This window comes from Mesoplodon densirostris, chromosome X, assembly GCF_025265405.1.
Source record: "Mesoplodon densirostris isolate mMesDen1 chromosome X, mMesDen1 primary haplotype, whole genome shotgun sequence".
In the NCBI taxonomy this organism is placed as follows: domain Eukaryota; kingdom Metazoa; phylum Chordata; class Mammalia; order Artiodactyla; family Ziphiidae; genus Mesoplodon; species Mesoplodon densirostris.
In genome coordinates, this window is record NC_082681.1 from 36,138,247 (window position 1) to 36,154,837 (window position 16,591).

Sequence of the window (16,591 nt, forward strand, 5' to 3'; positions counted from 1 at the left end):
CGGCGCGGGATCTGGGGAGAGGAGAACGGAAAGGTACTGCCCTAATGGCCCGGAGATGTCCTGCTACAGAAAGGAAAAAAGTGCTTACTCATAGGGAGACGCGGTGCGATAGCGATTCGCTCGCTAACGGCCAGGGAAGCAGGCGGCAGGCAGGCAACCAGAGCCTCGTTCCTTCCCTGGGCCACCGCACCCCGTGGAGCCCGGGGGCCGGGGTGAGCCCGTGAGGTCACCCGAGGAGGGCGAGCGGGGGCTGGAGGCGTCGCCGGCGACCGGCTCCGGGATTTCCTGAGTCCAGAGCCGGCGGAGGAGCGGGGGGAGGAGGGTGGCAGTAGCTGAAGAAGGACGACAGAGGGAAGTTAGGCGCTTGGTTTCCACTTCGGGGCCGCCGCCACGGAAGGGGAGAAGGGCAAGGGCTGGCGTCAAGGACTCCAGCCCAAGTTTGGCAACAAGTTAAGAGCAACTAGTGAGAAAGCACCGTCTCTCCAGCGAAGAGCAGAAAACGTGTTTGCGGCGGGCGGTGGTCGTGGGGAACACTCGGTCACTCCCACCCGTCCTTGATGCGAACGATCGCTTTGGCGCCCAAGGTCTAGGACAGAAATTTCTGCAGCCTCCCTCTCAGTCCCCCGCCTCCCGTGCCAGGCACGTTCCTGCCGAGGTCCCCGGAGATGCTCTCTCCTGGACCCACTCATGCCCACGCCCAGGGATCCCGCTCCCCTCATGCCCTCCCGCGCCTGCAGAGCACTTACATAAAGTCGCAGAGTACCGGATCTGGCCAGACAGCCTCCAACCGACGCACTCAGACAACTGCTGCTGCTCGGAATTTTTGCGGCTGTGGTTCTAAAGCCAGCGCTCCCTCCCCTCCTGCCAGCCCCTCCGCCCCTCGGCCGCCGCCATTGGCTCCGGTGGTGCTAGCAGTCGGCTGGGAACCAGGAAGGCGATTGGGCCACGAGCCTGTCACGTCAACTGGGTGGGGAGTTGGGAGAATAGGCACCGGGATGGGCGCCCTGGAGGGATGGGGACTGTAACTCTGCGGCTGGGAGCGGAGATTGGTCCTCCGCTCTTGTTTCTTCCCCTCCCTGGCTATGAAGAGATTAGACGTCCCCAGAGCCTGGCTCGGGGACCACGTTCCAAAAACTCGTGTGGAATAAACGAAGAGATGAGAACGTTGGAGCGAGAGTTTGAACGTCACCAAGCCCCTATTTAAGTCTCTGTACAGTTTCAACCCAGAATCGTAAAGAGAATCTCGGCATGGGAAGGGACTAGTAATACTAGTACTTAGTTTCTTCTGCTCCAATCAGCCTGCGTGCGGAACAACGCAGAGGGAAAACCTCAGCAATCTTCCCTTTCCAACGAGGTCTAGGGAGCAGATATATGGACAGGACGAGGCTCTCATGTTTTTGGCTTCGTGCCCAAGTAAATTGTTGACCAAAATCACCTGTCTGGTCTGTTTGTCCATGTGGAAAGGAATGAGAGTTGGAGGTGGGAAGGGAAGGTGGAAATAACGTGGTTCCCACTCGTTTGACTGGAAATGGATGTCAATTTTCATCAGTCTCCTTTCACCAGAGAAAACGGAGACATGCTCCTGCTTCCCAGAGGACCCTTTCTTCTTCTTGGCCTCTGTGTCATAATTGACCTCTTTCATTAATACGCGTGGAGGTTTCCCCTCCTTATTGTGCATTCCAATCCTTTGGTTCACTCCAGGTCCAAAATCAGCTCCAAGGACCAGAGTCTGACGGATTCTCCAGGGTCAGGTCAAGAGACTGGCTTGTGGCACAGCTGTAGAAGAGAAAGGCTAAGCCCTTTCCTGTTTCAGTCACAACCATTTTGTTCAGGAAATGTGTGCTTGGAAAATTTTTTAAGAATTAAAAATTGGTGCAATTACTTCTCATTTTATATGCACTACGAAAATTGCTAAATTAAGAGTGGCCTGGGACTTCCCTGGCAGTCCAGTGGTTAAGACTCAGCACTCCCAATGCAGGAGACACGCGTTCCATCCCTGGTCAGGGAACTAAGATCCCGCATGCCTCAGGGTGCGGCCTTGATCTTGTCAAGGAACCCTCACTTCATCTGCTATTATGAATTTCCTTAGAGAAATTAACCTATAGTAAATGCCGGTGCTTCTTGAATGGGCAGAAGAGGGGAGTTCATATACTGCCTAAAGGCTACACTAGCAGAGAAGGAATTGGCACTGGGAAAAAGGCTCATTAAATATTAATTAATGATTAACCAACTGGAAGAACATACGAAAGGCACAGAAAGGTGAAAAAGAAATGAGAGAGCAATCTGGCTATCGGAAATATTAAATTTCCGGTATGAGAGATTTTGTGCTGGGTCAGGTTTGGGTCAGCACAAAAATACTGATTTCAACATGTTCGTGGTGTGTGGACTGTGAAGTGTACCGCCACACACATTTACAAGAGGATCCACAGTGAGATTTCTGGCTTTCAGTAACTGGCCCAAGGTTTGGTATGGTTTCTGGAATTCTTTACACAAAATTTCTAGATACACTAATACAGTACTTCAGTTTTCTACATTTTATGGCGTCTGTTAAGTTGCCACTGAAGAGCTTCCACCTGCTTTAAAACTTAAATTTACAGACTTAGAATGTCTGTATGAAGGGACTGTGCAAGCTAAATTTTCAAGTATGGATATATTTGTCTCAATTACTTAACTTAGTATTCTATTTTAGTTTATTTTTCAAGTGTTAGAATTTAGAATAAGTCAAAATATTAAGAATCCCATGCATATGCTATTTACACTTTCCTGTTTTTTTTTTTCAAAAAAGCTTACATAGAAGCTTTACTTTATTTACTAACACTGAGGATGTCAGAATTCAGTAAGAGTTTGTGGTCAAGAAATGTCACTTTAATGGAAGTACAGTGGTCACAGTTTCAAAGCCACAGGGTACCCAGGTAATGGCACTGTGTCTCAGTGCCTTGGTAGTTTCCAACACATAAAACTTGCCCTGTTTGGATGCTGGTTGAGATTCCTGTTTAACAAGATCAACAAAGTAGAACTCTATTTTAATGAATACTTCTATGATAGCCATCTTGATGTAACTAAGCTACTTCTGTGTTACCCAAAATCTAAAAGTCCTTTTCAGAGGCTAACATTTTGCTCTAAGAAAGGAGCCTCAGACTCAAAGCTCTATTCAAACTGCATTTCTTTCTGATCTTTCACACCATCAGTTTAAGCCATATAGGATCATTCACAAAGTAACCCAAAGTTGGTAGTTTTCCTATCTATATAAAGAGGCTTTCAGGGACTTCCCTGGTGGTCCAGTGGGTAGGACTCTGCGCTCCCAACGCAGGGGACCCGGTTTGATCCCTGGTGGGGGAACTGGATCCTGCACGCATGCCACAGCTAGGAGTTTACATGCCGCAACTAAGAAGGCCACGTGCGGCAACTAAAAGATCCTGTATGCCAGAACTAAAAGATCCCGCGTGCCGCAACTAAGACCCGACGCGGCTAAAATAAATAAATAAATATTTTAAAAAAAAACGAGGCTTGCACAGCTGGTCTTCAGGGTCCCTTTCAGAAGCTCAAAGGCAGATCATAGGGCCTAATTCATCTTTTAAAAATTGAGTTATAATTAACATACAATATTATATTAGTTTCACGTGTACATGTTGATTTGATATTTTTATATGAGATGATCATCACAATAAGTCCAGTTACCATCAATCACTATACAAGTTGTTATAATATTATTGACTATATTCCATACGTGTACATTACATCCCTGTGACATTTATTTTATAGCTGGAAGTTTGTATCTTTTATTCCCCTTCACCTATTTCACTCATTCCCCCATGCCCCCTCCATTCTGGCAATCACCAGTTTGTTCTCTGTACCTCTGAGTCTGTTTCTGTTTTGTTTTGTTTGTTCGTTTGTTCTGCTTTTTAGATTTCGCATATAAGTGAAGTCATACGGTATTTGTTTTTCTCTATCTGGCTTATTTCTCTTAGCATAATACCCTCCAGGTCCATCCATGTTGCCACAGATGGCAAGATTTCATTCTCTTTTTTTATGGCTGAGTAATAGTCCACTGTATGTATGTACATTACATCTTCTTTATCCATCCCTCTATTAATGGGTACTTGGGTTGCTTCCATATCTTGGCTATCGTAAATAATGCTGCAGTAAACATAGGAATGCATATATCTTTTCAAATTAGTGTTTTTGTTTTCTTTGAATAAATACCCAGAAGTGGAATTGCTGGATTGTATGTTACTTCTATTTTTAGTTTTTTGAGGCACCTCCATATTGTTCTCCATAGTGGCTGTATCAATTCACATTCCCACCAACAGTGCAAGAGGGTTCCCTTTTCTCCACACCCTCTCCAGCATTTATTGTTTGTAGATTTTTTGATGATGGCCATTCTGACAGGTGTGAGGTGATACCTCATTGTAGTTTTGATTTGCATTTCGCTAATGATTAGTGATGTTGAGCATTCTTTCATGTGTTTGTTGGCAATCTGTATATCTTCTTTGGAGAAATGTCTATTTAGGTCTTCTGCTCATTTTTGGATTGGGTTGTTTGTTTTTTTGATATTGAGCTGCATGAGCTGCTTGTATATTTTGGAGATTAATCCTTTGCCAGTTGCTTCATTTGCAAATATTTTCTCCCATTTGGAGGGTTGTCTTTTCATCTTTTTTATGGTTTCCTTTGCTGTGCAAAAGCTTTTAAGTTTCATTAGGTCCCATTTGTTTATTATTGTTTTTATTTCCATTTCTGTAGGAGGTGGGTCAAAAAGGATCTTGCTGTGATTTATGTCACAGAGTGTTCTGCCTATGTTTTCCGCTAAGAGTTTGATAGTGTCTGGCCTTACATTTAGGTCTTTAATCCATTTTGAGTTTATTTTTGTGTATGGTGTTAGGGAGTGTTCTAATTTCATTCTTTTACATGTAGCTGTCCAGTTTTCCCAGCACCACTTATTGAAGAGGCTGTCTTTTCTCCATTGTATATTCTTCCCTCCTTTATCAAAGATAAGGTGACCATAGGTGTGTGGGTTTATCTCTGGGCTTTCTACCCTGTTCCACTGATCTATATTTCTGTTTTTGTGCCAGTACCATATTGTTTTGATTACTGTAACTTTGTAGCATAGTCTGAAGTCCAGGAGCCTGATTACTCCAGCTCCGTTTTTCTTTCTCAAGATTGTTTTGGCAGTTTGGGGTCTTTTGTGTTTCCATACAAACTGTGCAATTTTTTGTTCTAGTTCTGTGAAAAATGCCAGTGGTAGTTTGATAGGGATTGCATTGAATCTGTAGATTGCTTTGGGTAGTATAGTTAGTCATTTTCACAATGTTGATTCTTCCCATCCAAGAGCGTGGTCTATCTCTCTATCTATTTGTGTCATCTTTAATTTCTTTCATCAGTGTCTTATAGTTTTCTGCATACAGGTCTTTTGTCTCCTTAGGTAGGTTTATTCCTAGGTATTTTATTCTTTTTGTTGCAATGGTAAATGGGAGTGTTTCCTTAATTTCTCTTTCAGATTTTTTTATCATTAGTGTATAGGAATGCAAGAGATTTCTGTGCCTTAATTTTGTATCCTGCTACTCTACCAAATTCATTGATTAGCTCTAGCAGTTTTCTGGTAGCATCTTTAGAATTCTCTATGTATAGTATCATGTCATCTGCAAATGGTGACAGTTTTACTTCTTCTTTTCTGATTTGGATTCCTTTTATTTCTTTTTCTTCTCTGATTGCTGTGGCTAAAACTTCCAAAACTATGTTGAATAATGGTTAGCCTATTATTCTTGATTGTTTGATTCTCAAAATATGTTAGGCCAGATTTTAGTGAATTTAAAAGTGTCTGTGTGCATAAGAGGGTGTGTGTGTGTGTGTGTGTGTGTGTGAGAGAGAGAGAGAGAGAGAGAGAGAGAGAGAGGGAGAGAAAGAGAGAATGTAATATGATTTTTAAATGCTATAAGTATTTGAAGGCAGATGGATGGATCAAGAGACTGAAAAAGGAGCTTTCACCATATAGGTCATTGGTTAAATACCGTAAATATTTGAGTCTGTGTCTACTAAACAAACAAAATGTGACTTTAAAAAGAGATTGACAGAGTTATAACATAGATGAACTTTGAAAATATTATGCTAAGTGAAAGGAGCCAGTTACAAAAGACCACATATTGTATGATTCTATTTATCTGAAATGTACAAAAAGGGAAAATCCATAGAGACAGAAAGTAGATTCGTTGTTGCTGGGAGCTGGGGTTGGGAGGGGTGGATGTGAAGGAAAATGGGGAGTTACTGCTGATGAGGTTCCCTTTTGGGGCCATGAAAATGTTCTAAAATAAACTGATGGTTGCACAACTCTGTAAATACACTAAAAACCATTGAATTGTACCATTTAAGCAGGTGAATTGTATGGTATTGTGAATTATATCTCAATAAAGCTGGTATTAAAAAAGAGATTGACAAAATTAGGCTGCTTAAGCACAGGAAAACCACACTAGTGAAGATATGGCATGTGACGGCAGGAAGCAAGTATAGAAAGGATCTGTATTGCAAGAGACAAACTAAACTCAGAAATCAAAAGGGCCTTGGAAGATAAAGTCATCTACCTCTTGTTCAGCATGATCCCTTGTTTGCCACTGTCATTGCAAGAAGGACAAAGTGCTTCAATTTACCACAAAAGAGATTTCAACATTGCAAAAACATTTGATTTCGACAAATCAAATAAGCCAGAAACAGAAGCTGGATAGCAAAAAAAAAAAAAAAAAGATATATTTCTTCTCTGATACTTTTAGAAAGGTTTAAGTAATCATGTGACTATACTGGTTTAGGGATTATATCATGCCAATGTTTTTATAACTAATTGCAGTCAGAAAGATAATTGGACATTTGGTCTAAATAACCAAGAGTTTCTTTATAAAATGTTACAGAAGGGCTGAGGACAAGAAGTTTCATTTTGCACCAACAAACATCTCTTTGATAATTCAGAACCAAGTATGCATCCACTGGTTTGTTTCTTCATCAATGTCATAGGGTCACCTGAACAAGGGTGTAAATAGAGTGTAAACCTGTCCATTCAGAGAGGATTCCCTTTCACACACTGGCACCATTATAGTAAGATACATCTCATCTAGTGGATGGAATGGAGTAGGCCTAGAAGTAACTAAGCTTAACTAAACTTTAAAATTTTTTTAAATATTTGGGAGTCTTCAGGAAAGTACACCATGTGAAATGAGATCAGACTCGTAGGAATATTCTAAGTCAGGAGTCAAAAACATTGTCTACAAAGGGCCAGATAGTAAATATTTTTGGCACACAGTCCATATAGTCTCTGTTACAACTACTCAACTTGGCTGTTAGAGTACAGAAGCAGCCACAGACAAAAAGTAAACAAATGGCCTTGGTGATGTGCCAATAAAGCTTTATTTACAAAAACAAGCAGCAATAGGTTGGGCCTGGAGCAGCTTGGTTGGCTGACTCCGTCTGGGTTCCTGTGCTTGCCCCAATATGGACTTGGTATCCGGATGGAGTTGTGTTCTTAAAGGGGTATATTTACGTTAGAACTGGTTCATGGCTGAAGATATGAAACAGATTAAGATAGAAATTAGCACCTTTGCACATTACAATCTTAGGTCTTCACAATCTTTAATACCAAGCAACTGATGGATAGCTGTATTCTACTCTCATTTCTTTATCACCATTCAAATTTGAATGTAATCACAATTGTGGAATTCCACGGGGGTGGGGGGGAATGACAACTACAACTACCTCTTATTGAGCTCCTTCTATGTGGCAGGACTTGTACTAGGAACTTTATGTATATTATCTCATTCAAGGCTAATAACTATTCCATGAATGGAAGTGTTATTATCCCCATATTCAAATGAGAAAATAAGGCTTATAGAATTAATTAGTAACTTTTGCCCAAGATCATTTGGCTTGTAATGTAGAAACTGGAAGGTACAGGAGTGGGGAGGAGATATTCTATCTCATATCTGACTCTACAGCCTGTGAATAGAACCATAGGATATTACAGGAAACGTTCACTGTACTTTATCCCAAAAAATAAGGCATAGGGGCTTCCCTGGTGGCGCAGTTGTTGAGAGTCTGCCTGCCGATGCAGGGGACACGGGTTCGTGCCCTGGTCTGGGAGGATCCCACATGCCGCAGAGTGGCTAGGCCCGTGAGCCATGGCCGCTGAGCCTGTGCATTCGGAGCCTGTGCTCCACAACGGGAGAGTCCACAACAGTGAGAGGCCCGCGTACCGCAAAAAAATAATAATAATAAAATAAATAAACAAATAAATAAAGCATGGGAATGCAGCTGATGATTTTACCTTTCTTCTCAATTCCATGGAAAATTAGTTAGCCCACTAGTGGTAAATCTCATTGATAAGCAGGCATGTTTATTACACTTATGCCTAATCTAATGTTGACAGTCTATAGTAGCATGTATTTATTTTTATAATTCTACACATGGCGCTTTCTTTCCACCAAATGACACTGTCACCTTTGAAGAGTAAGTCAGTGGATCCGTGAAATAGAAATTCATGCAATGGCAGCAGGAAAAATATAATTCTATCTTCCTCTTAAGCAATAATTTAGGTGATGTCCAGGATTAATAACATAGATATTTTAGGACTCTGAAACTGGAAATAAAGAGAGTTTTATTTTCAGGCTATATTCTACGGGATATTAAAATATAGGATAGTTTTAGTGAAAAGCTTAGTCAAACCAGTTATTTGTTACAAATAGAAAACAACAGATTTTCAGTTTATCCTCTAGGCAGGATATAGACAGGGGCCTAATTTATCAAATTTTCCAGAAAATATACTATTATAGCCCAACTTGTCCTACCTGATGAACTCTGAATTACGAGTCACATAAATCGTGTGTCGGAGGGAGGTAGTTTTAAACAAATGAAATATATTTCAAAATAAATGTGTTGATAACAAAACACCCATAGCATATGGCTGACATTTTCTTTAATTTGTTTAATATAGGGTGTCCTGAAGCATCACATTTAAAAACTAAAATAGAGATTGGGATTGACATATATACACTAATATGTATAAAATGGGTAACTAATAAGAACTTGCTGTATAAAAAAATAAATAAAATTCAAAAATTCAAAAAAATAAAATAATTTGAGAATGAAAATCATAGAATTTTTGTGTTAGAAGGAACATTACAGACCATCCCCCTCACTTTACTGATTAGTAAAACAGAGGCCCACAGGAGCAAAATGACTTGCCGTAATCTTTTGGTTCTTTCAAAGTCTTTTTTTTTTTTTTTTTTTTGCGGTACACGGGCCTCTCACTGTTGTGGCCTCTCCCGTTTCGGAGCACAGGCTCCAGATGCGCAGGCTCAGTGGCCATGGCTCACGGGCCTAGCCACTCTGCGGCATGTGGGATCTTCCCAGACCAGGGCACGAACCCGTGTCCCCTGCATCGGCAGGCGGACTCTCAACCACTGCGCCACCAGGGAAGCCCCAAAGTCCTTTTATAGTTACCGTACCAGATGGCATTTTCAGGATTATAATCTTCTTTCTATGTAATTCAATTTTAAGTGTGGATTTGCCAATATGCTAATGATGTGTTCCAGTGACCCTGCCTTAACTCAGGCCATGTAGCAGGATAGAGTCCCTTCCAGCTGTCAGTTTCCTGGAGAAGGGAAGTCAACAATAAGGTACTACCTGAGTGTACCCAAATAGCAGGTAGGCTGTAAGTGGGTTTCCAAAACCTTGCACTTACAGAGCAAAAGTAGGGCCCGGACTGACCAAGATCAGGAACCTTGTCAATCAAAAGAAATGCAAAATCCAAGTTTTAAGGACCCAGTCCAAGATGAGGGCTTGACAAGGAGGCAAGGGGTGGCAAGTGAAGGCAAGGAAAACCTGAATAGCAGCTCAGCATAGAGATGATTTGCTGGTTTTGAGACAGTGCCCCCTACAGGTCACACGATGCAAAGATCCCTTGTTCCGACTATTTTTTTAAGTCGGCTCTAATTAATTAGTCTGATTCTAAGAGGCATGAAAGTCAGTACATTATTCCTGGGGAAGCTGGAGTAAATTATTCACAACAGGAGGAACAATTCAATGTCTGCAAAGAGGTCACTTGACAGGTCATTCTGCGCCACAATGGAAAGACTTCACCTAGCTTGCCTCCTTAATTCTCATTTCGCCCTTATTGTTGAGTATACAAAAGTCCTTCTCTTCTGTTAAAGGAAGGCAAGCCCTTTCTCTTCATCAAATCTGAGAAACAGATTCTAGGCTTATTTATCCTTTCCAGTTTCTTTGTTACCTTGTCTGAAGCAGGTACTGCTCAGTCAAGTACATGACATAATCATTCTGGATCAGTGTAAGTTTCAAAAGCAGAAAACCCACCAAGGAGAGAGGCATAGGTTAACAGATTGCAAAGGGTTGGCAGTACTTCCTTTAAACCCAGATATGAATACCAGCCTCTCCTACCTCCCAGTGACATATGATTATACGTTAGAGCTCCCCAGATGCACAAAACGGATGGATGTGCCAGACTAGAAGCAGTTGTCCAGGAGTCTTTTGTCTTTAAAATTTTACTTGGAATATTTAAAATAATAATAGATATCATTCTTTTTACCAGAAATGATTCAGAACATTAAGGTCTTTTCTCAATCTTACTTTCCATTTTGAAGTAAATATAAATTTCTCAAAAATGAACCAATACTTCCATTAGTATTTATACCAACCCTTTTGTGTGTGTGTGTGTGTGTGTGTGTGGAGGAAAGAAAATCCTCTGAAGGTTTGGGACAGCTCAGCCTCCAAAGTGCAGGCCAGAAGAGTGGGCTAATTGAATGCTTATCGGCAGTAGTATAATTTTTTCCAAATGTCTCATAGAGTTTTGGGTTTTTTTAAAATAAATGTATGTATTTATTTATGGCTGCGTTGGGTCTTTGTTGCTGTGTGCAGGCTTTCTCTAGTTGTGGCGATAGGGGCTACTCTTTGTTGCAGTGTGTGGGCTTCTTATTGTGGTGGCTTCTCTTGTTGTGGACCACAGGCTCTAGACGTGCGGGTTTCCGTAGTTGTGGCACGCGGGCTCAGTAGTTGTGGCTCGCGGGCTTAGTTGCTCCGTGGCATGTGGGATCTTCTGGACCTTCCGGACCAGGGACCGGACCCATGCCCCCTGTATTGGCAGGCAGATTCTTAACCACTGCGCCACCAGGGAAGTCCCTCATAGAGCTTTATAAATGATTAGAAGTACGGTGCTTTGTGACCACCTAGAGGGGTGGGATAGGGAGGGTGGGAGGGAGGTTCAAGAGGGAGGGGATATGAGGATATATGTATACATATAGCTGATTCACTTTGTTATACAGCAGAAACTAACACAACACTGTAAAGCAATTATACTCCAATAAAGATGTTTAAAAAAATTCAGTTTCTAAAAGGGAAATTGATATATAAATTACAAAAATGTGTATGAAAGGATAAAGTATTATCGAAATCCAAAAAATGCATAACCAATAGTAGGTTTTTTTTCAATTACTTAAAATGTTAAAATGAAAGTGCCATGCTTCAGAGCTAATTTCTGTGTTTTCAGTTATTCCTATTAAAAGCCATTAAATTAATTATAATGTTTTGGTGCTTCATGGAAGCTAAATATTTGCTTAAACATTAACATCTACAATCTTAAAACCAACATCTTAAATCTCAGTACAGGGGACAATTCTTTCCCATAATCACTAAGATAGGTCATTTCAATTGCTTCCCTGAAGGCTTAATAGAAATCCTATGAAACTGGTGGCTTGCACCACGCAACAACTTAATCTTTATTGCAAAACACTTTCTTTTGTAACACTTCTTAATACATTTATAGATCATTTAATGAGATTTAATTTTATAAGTACTGAATTTTCAAGGTGTATGCAGAATTTGGCAATGGTTTTTGGAAAATGAAAACATGAAATTATATAAATACAATATAGTTAGAATGCAACATGAAGGTTGTCGTTTTTATTTGGTATCCTCATATTTGCTTCAGACAGCTGTTCCCTTCTCCTCGGTTGGGTTCGGGCATATTGTCTGGAAAGCTGGGTGATAAATATTCATGGTGTTTTAACGTAATTGTAAGTAAAAAATGGTTGCATTGAGAATCAATTTTAATTCTTTCTTGGTTTATTTTCCTCCTCAACATTTCGGGGTCATAAGTTTCTAAAAACTTTAAAAAGTTATTACTATACCTGTTCCAGGATCTTCTTGAAAAGGCACAAAAAGGAATTACTTCTCCTTTTCTAAACTTGAATGCAAATGATTAGCTATTTAAACATTAACATGCAAATTAGTGAAACATTCCACAGCTTGTCTGCTGCCACTTCTCACCCCACCCACGCATTCCCTCATATTCTAGCTAAACCAGCTATTTCATCATTTCCCAAATATGCCTGTATACCTATATAATCCCCTTTTGACAGTGGAATAGAAAACATGTGTATTTAAGGAGAGTCAGAACTTGGTTTGAATCTGTCTCTTGCTATCTGTGTGGCTTTGAGAAAGTTATTTAGTCTCTGTCTGCCTTGGTATACTCATAAGAAAATTCAGAGAATTAACACTTGAGCATAGTGCCAGGTATATAGCATGTGCTCAGTTAGTTGTTATTGAATGAAGGATCAAATATAACATACATAAAGTATCGGTACGTAGTACCTCTATCATTTACCCTCTGTTCCTCTGTGAGGTCTGCTTTCATGTTCCTTTTTAACCTAGCAGGTCCCTAACCATCCTTCAAGTCCTATATCAAATGACATCTTTGGAGATGACTTCTCCAGCCCCTCCAAGGCAGAGCTAATGCTTCTATCTCTGCACTCTCACAACATCTCATACTTAGCTCCCAGAGCATGGTGCTGTCATTGTTGTCTATGTCTCCAACCAGGTATAGGGAGCTCCTTGAGGGCAGTGATTCCACCTTATTGGGCTTTGTGTCCCTAGTTTCTAAGTCCCAGGTACATAATAGAGCAAATAAATGTTTGATGAAAGATAAAGAAGAGGCTGAGTTGTCTGCCAAAGCTTTTTACTAGAATGTAAGAGTGGACTAAACTTCTGAATTCACATATTCCCCACATGCCCACTAGACCATGAAATCTAAGGGAAGGCCCCTTTCTTTGTATTTGCAGCGCTGACACGGTATCTGGCTCAATAAATATCTGTTGAATTAATGTAGGCAAAATCCATCTTTAGAGTTCTTTCACCCATCTTTTTCCATTATTTGAGTAACTCTCTTCCCCCACTTCATAGGATCCCTACAATATCTGCCTTTCCTTGTGTGCTCTCAGTCTCTGATTTCTTTCCCTAAGGGCCAAAGGATAGGTTTGAATTAGATAAACTCATCACTGTTCATGTGTTATTAGCTAATTCCTTGCCATCCCTCCCAGTCAGTAAATTTCCTGGCGAATGGTAGTATATCAGGACAGCCTGTTTCAAGGGGTTAGGGGAGGGGAGATTTGGATGCATAATCCTTAAAATATCTTTCAAATTACACTGTATACAGGGACTACTCAGTGTGTTAATTGTCATGTCTAGCCCTGGGCAGAGGTTCGATAAATTAGATATAGTGCATCAACCTCTGAAATCCCTCAGTTCTGAACCTATCCTTTTAAACATGGAGAATTAAACTCACCAAGTCTAATTCCCCATTTTGAGTTTGGGAATGCTCAAGTAGTGACCTCCTGTGGAGCTGGGAGAAAAATCTTGGCTCTAACTCCCTTCCAGATTACCTGAAGTGACCCCCATTTAGTTTTCATTTGCCCAGTAACCAAGAAGGGACCATTTTCCATGCTGATTTTAATATGAAGAAATTTGGGCTCCGGGTGGGTATTCAGCTAGCAAGTAATGTACCAGAATTATCTCTGTCCCATCAGTCTATCAAGCATGATACAAACAAAATTAATATGGATGCCTAAGATTCTTTGGTGTTTTCTCCTGCAAAGTTGGTCTTTGATGGGTCGGGTCAAGTATCCCAGCCTGTGTCATCTTCCTTTTCAGTCTTTTAATTACCCAAACTAACCCCTGTCCAACCATTCAACTGTCAAGGAAGGAATACGACATTTCTCTTATGATTACAATTTAGATATCTTGAAGGAAAGTCTTTTCTGTTAAAAAAACAAAAAGAACAACAAAAGACTCAGAAGTGTTAATGGTGTTACGTTTGTCAATTCGGGTACCGGATTGTACAAGAAGTGTTTTGGTCTAAGACTCCTAAATTAGAATATAGTTAGACAAGGATTGTTAGTAAAAATTTCCTTTTGCTTTATCCTGATAACTGTTTTATTTTCCTTCAGACATCTGTTCCCAGAGACTGTTGCCTTGAGTCCATATCCCCCTCTTTCAATTAAGGAGACAGATAAGCAGTTGTCTTCAGAATATAAGGTCACTGGCATTCCATAAATGGATTCCAGTGCCTGCTACAGAAACAAGTGGTGAATGTTCTCTGTCACTTGCAAACTATAAATTAATTAAGTTGACAACTTTTCCTTCTTTATGTTATGCTTTCAGAGGGACTTTTGAAATACCATTTGTTGCATTTTCTGATTATAAAAGTAACGTATGGTCATTGTAGAGAATTGATAGTACAGAAAAGTACTAAGAGGAGAATAAAAGTCTCAACACCCAGATATAACAGCTGTTAGCATTTTGATGTAGTTATTTACAGCTTTTTAATATGCATATAAAATATTTTAAAAGAAAATTGGGATCATATCTTGGCTTTTCAAAATGTCTTTACATCTGAAACATTTTCAAGAACCATTAAGTATTTGAAAACACCAGTTTAAATTGTTATATAACATTTTCTCATATGAATATACCACGGGCTGTTTATTAAAAATAACATGCTTTTATGGTTGGACGTTCAGTTTGATTCTAATTTTTCCATCTTAAAAATAATTCTGTAATCTTTGTCTGAATTTCTGATTGTTTCATTGGAGTGGAATCCTACAAAGGAACTTACTGGGTCTAAGTGTGTGATTTTTTTTCAAAAAGCATTCATGATAAGAATTTTAAAAGTATCTTTAAAAAGTTTGTACCAATTTACCCAGCCACCAGCAGTGTTTGAGCATGCCTGTCCTTTTCACTGAACTCTCCCAAATAATCATTTAAAAGTTCTTAATTTGATTGACAAAAGTGGTATTTTAAAATATTGAGCATCTAAAAAAATATATCCATTAGGTTCTTGAACTTGCCTCATGTGTATTTCTCTCTTTTCTTGTGCTTTACCCATTTTCCATTTTGATTTTTGTGAGCTTTTTAGTATTTTAAATTGATCATCCCTTTTTAGTGTTCGTTGCAAATACTTTTCCCAGTTTGTGGCTTGTCTTCTAAGTTTTCTTATTTAGTAATGGCTTTTGAGCTTCAAGTTTTTCCATTTTTGTGTAGTCCAAGTCTATTGATTTTTCCATTTGCAGTTTCTTCCATTGCTTATGTGCTTAAAAATTCCAGTCTTATTCAGTAGAGTTTTCGGTTAGTTTTAATTAGTCAGATTTATAATTTTGAAGGCAATGGATTTGTTCTACATGACTGCAAATATAGCTATAGCTGCACTTTGTTCATTTTAAATATTTTATAGACAGATTTGGAAGTGTTAGTTACAAAAGTAGGAGCAGCTGTAATTCCTTTTAAACAGGACCGTGTATAGAAAGAGTGATTCTTAAGAAGTCTTTTGAAAAAAAGACTTGAAATGTTGACATTTTACTGCAGTGAACAACTGTGTTGATTGAATGTTCCACATTATTCACTTCACATTGTGTAAGAGCTCTGTAACTCAAGGCAACACAACACTCAAACTGAAGAATCCCCCAGCAGTTTTCACTTTGAGGATTATCTGATTGTAGCCTTATTTCAGAATAGTTAAAACAGCATTTCTCAAAGGTTGGTCTTTGGACTTCCTTCCATCATAATCACTTAGAGTAATTGTTAAAATGGAGATTCCTGCATCCTCCCTTCAAACATGCTAAATCACATCCCTTGGGGTTGAGGCCTCAGAAGCCACATTCTAACAAGCATCCGGGATGATTCTGGTCCACTGTAAAGTTTGAGAATCTCTGGGCTAGAGAGGAAAATTAGAAGTGGACCCCCAGAGGCAAAAAACAAAAAGCAAGCATTTGAGAACTTGAAGTCAAAAATAGATCTGAAATCAGTATATCGGCCAATGGGCAGAAAGGATAGTCAGAATGCAACAGGGCAGAGATGAAAGAGCACTGGCCAGAAAGTCAGAAAAAAGGAGCTCTGCTACTTAATATCCTTGTGTCCCAGGGCGAGTCAAAACTCTTCAGGCTTCTTATCCTTAAAATGAAGATAAGAAATGCACGTACCCAAGCATACAGGATTGTGAAGACCTGGTGAAATAAACAAATGTAACAATGCTTTGTAAAGTTCATAGGTTTTATTGTTTATGATAGACTCAAAGGAAGTGCTGGTGGTGGTCAGCATCTGGAAGATGTGGCACTGGGTACCAGTGATTCATTAGAGTCATTAGAGTTCAAGGTCAAGAAATCCAGTCCCTGGAAGGACTTGAAGTTGGGGGCAGGGATGTGAGGGGAGAGAGAAGGCAGGACAACATTTGAAGGGCTATAGTAGGAGTGCAAGTTATTGGCAGACCTACATCAGA

At 40.0% G+C, this 16,591-nt stretch overlaps 1 protein-coding gene across 1 annotated transcript in view; it reads right to left on the minus strand.

Moving 5' to 3' along the window:
* Positions 1–847, minus strand: part of PLS3 (plastin 3) — an 89,809-nt gene extending 88,962 nt beyond the window's left edge. Inside the window, exon 1 of the mRNA XM_060086370.1 lies at positions 747–847. The gene's annotated coding sequence lies outside the window, so the exon portion shown is untranslated. The remainder of the gene's footprint in view (positions 1–746) is intronic.
* Between the last annotated feature and the right edge of the window lie 15,744 nt (positions 848–16,591).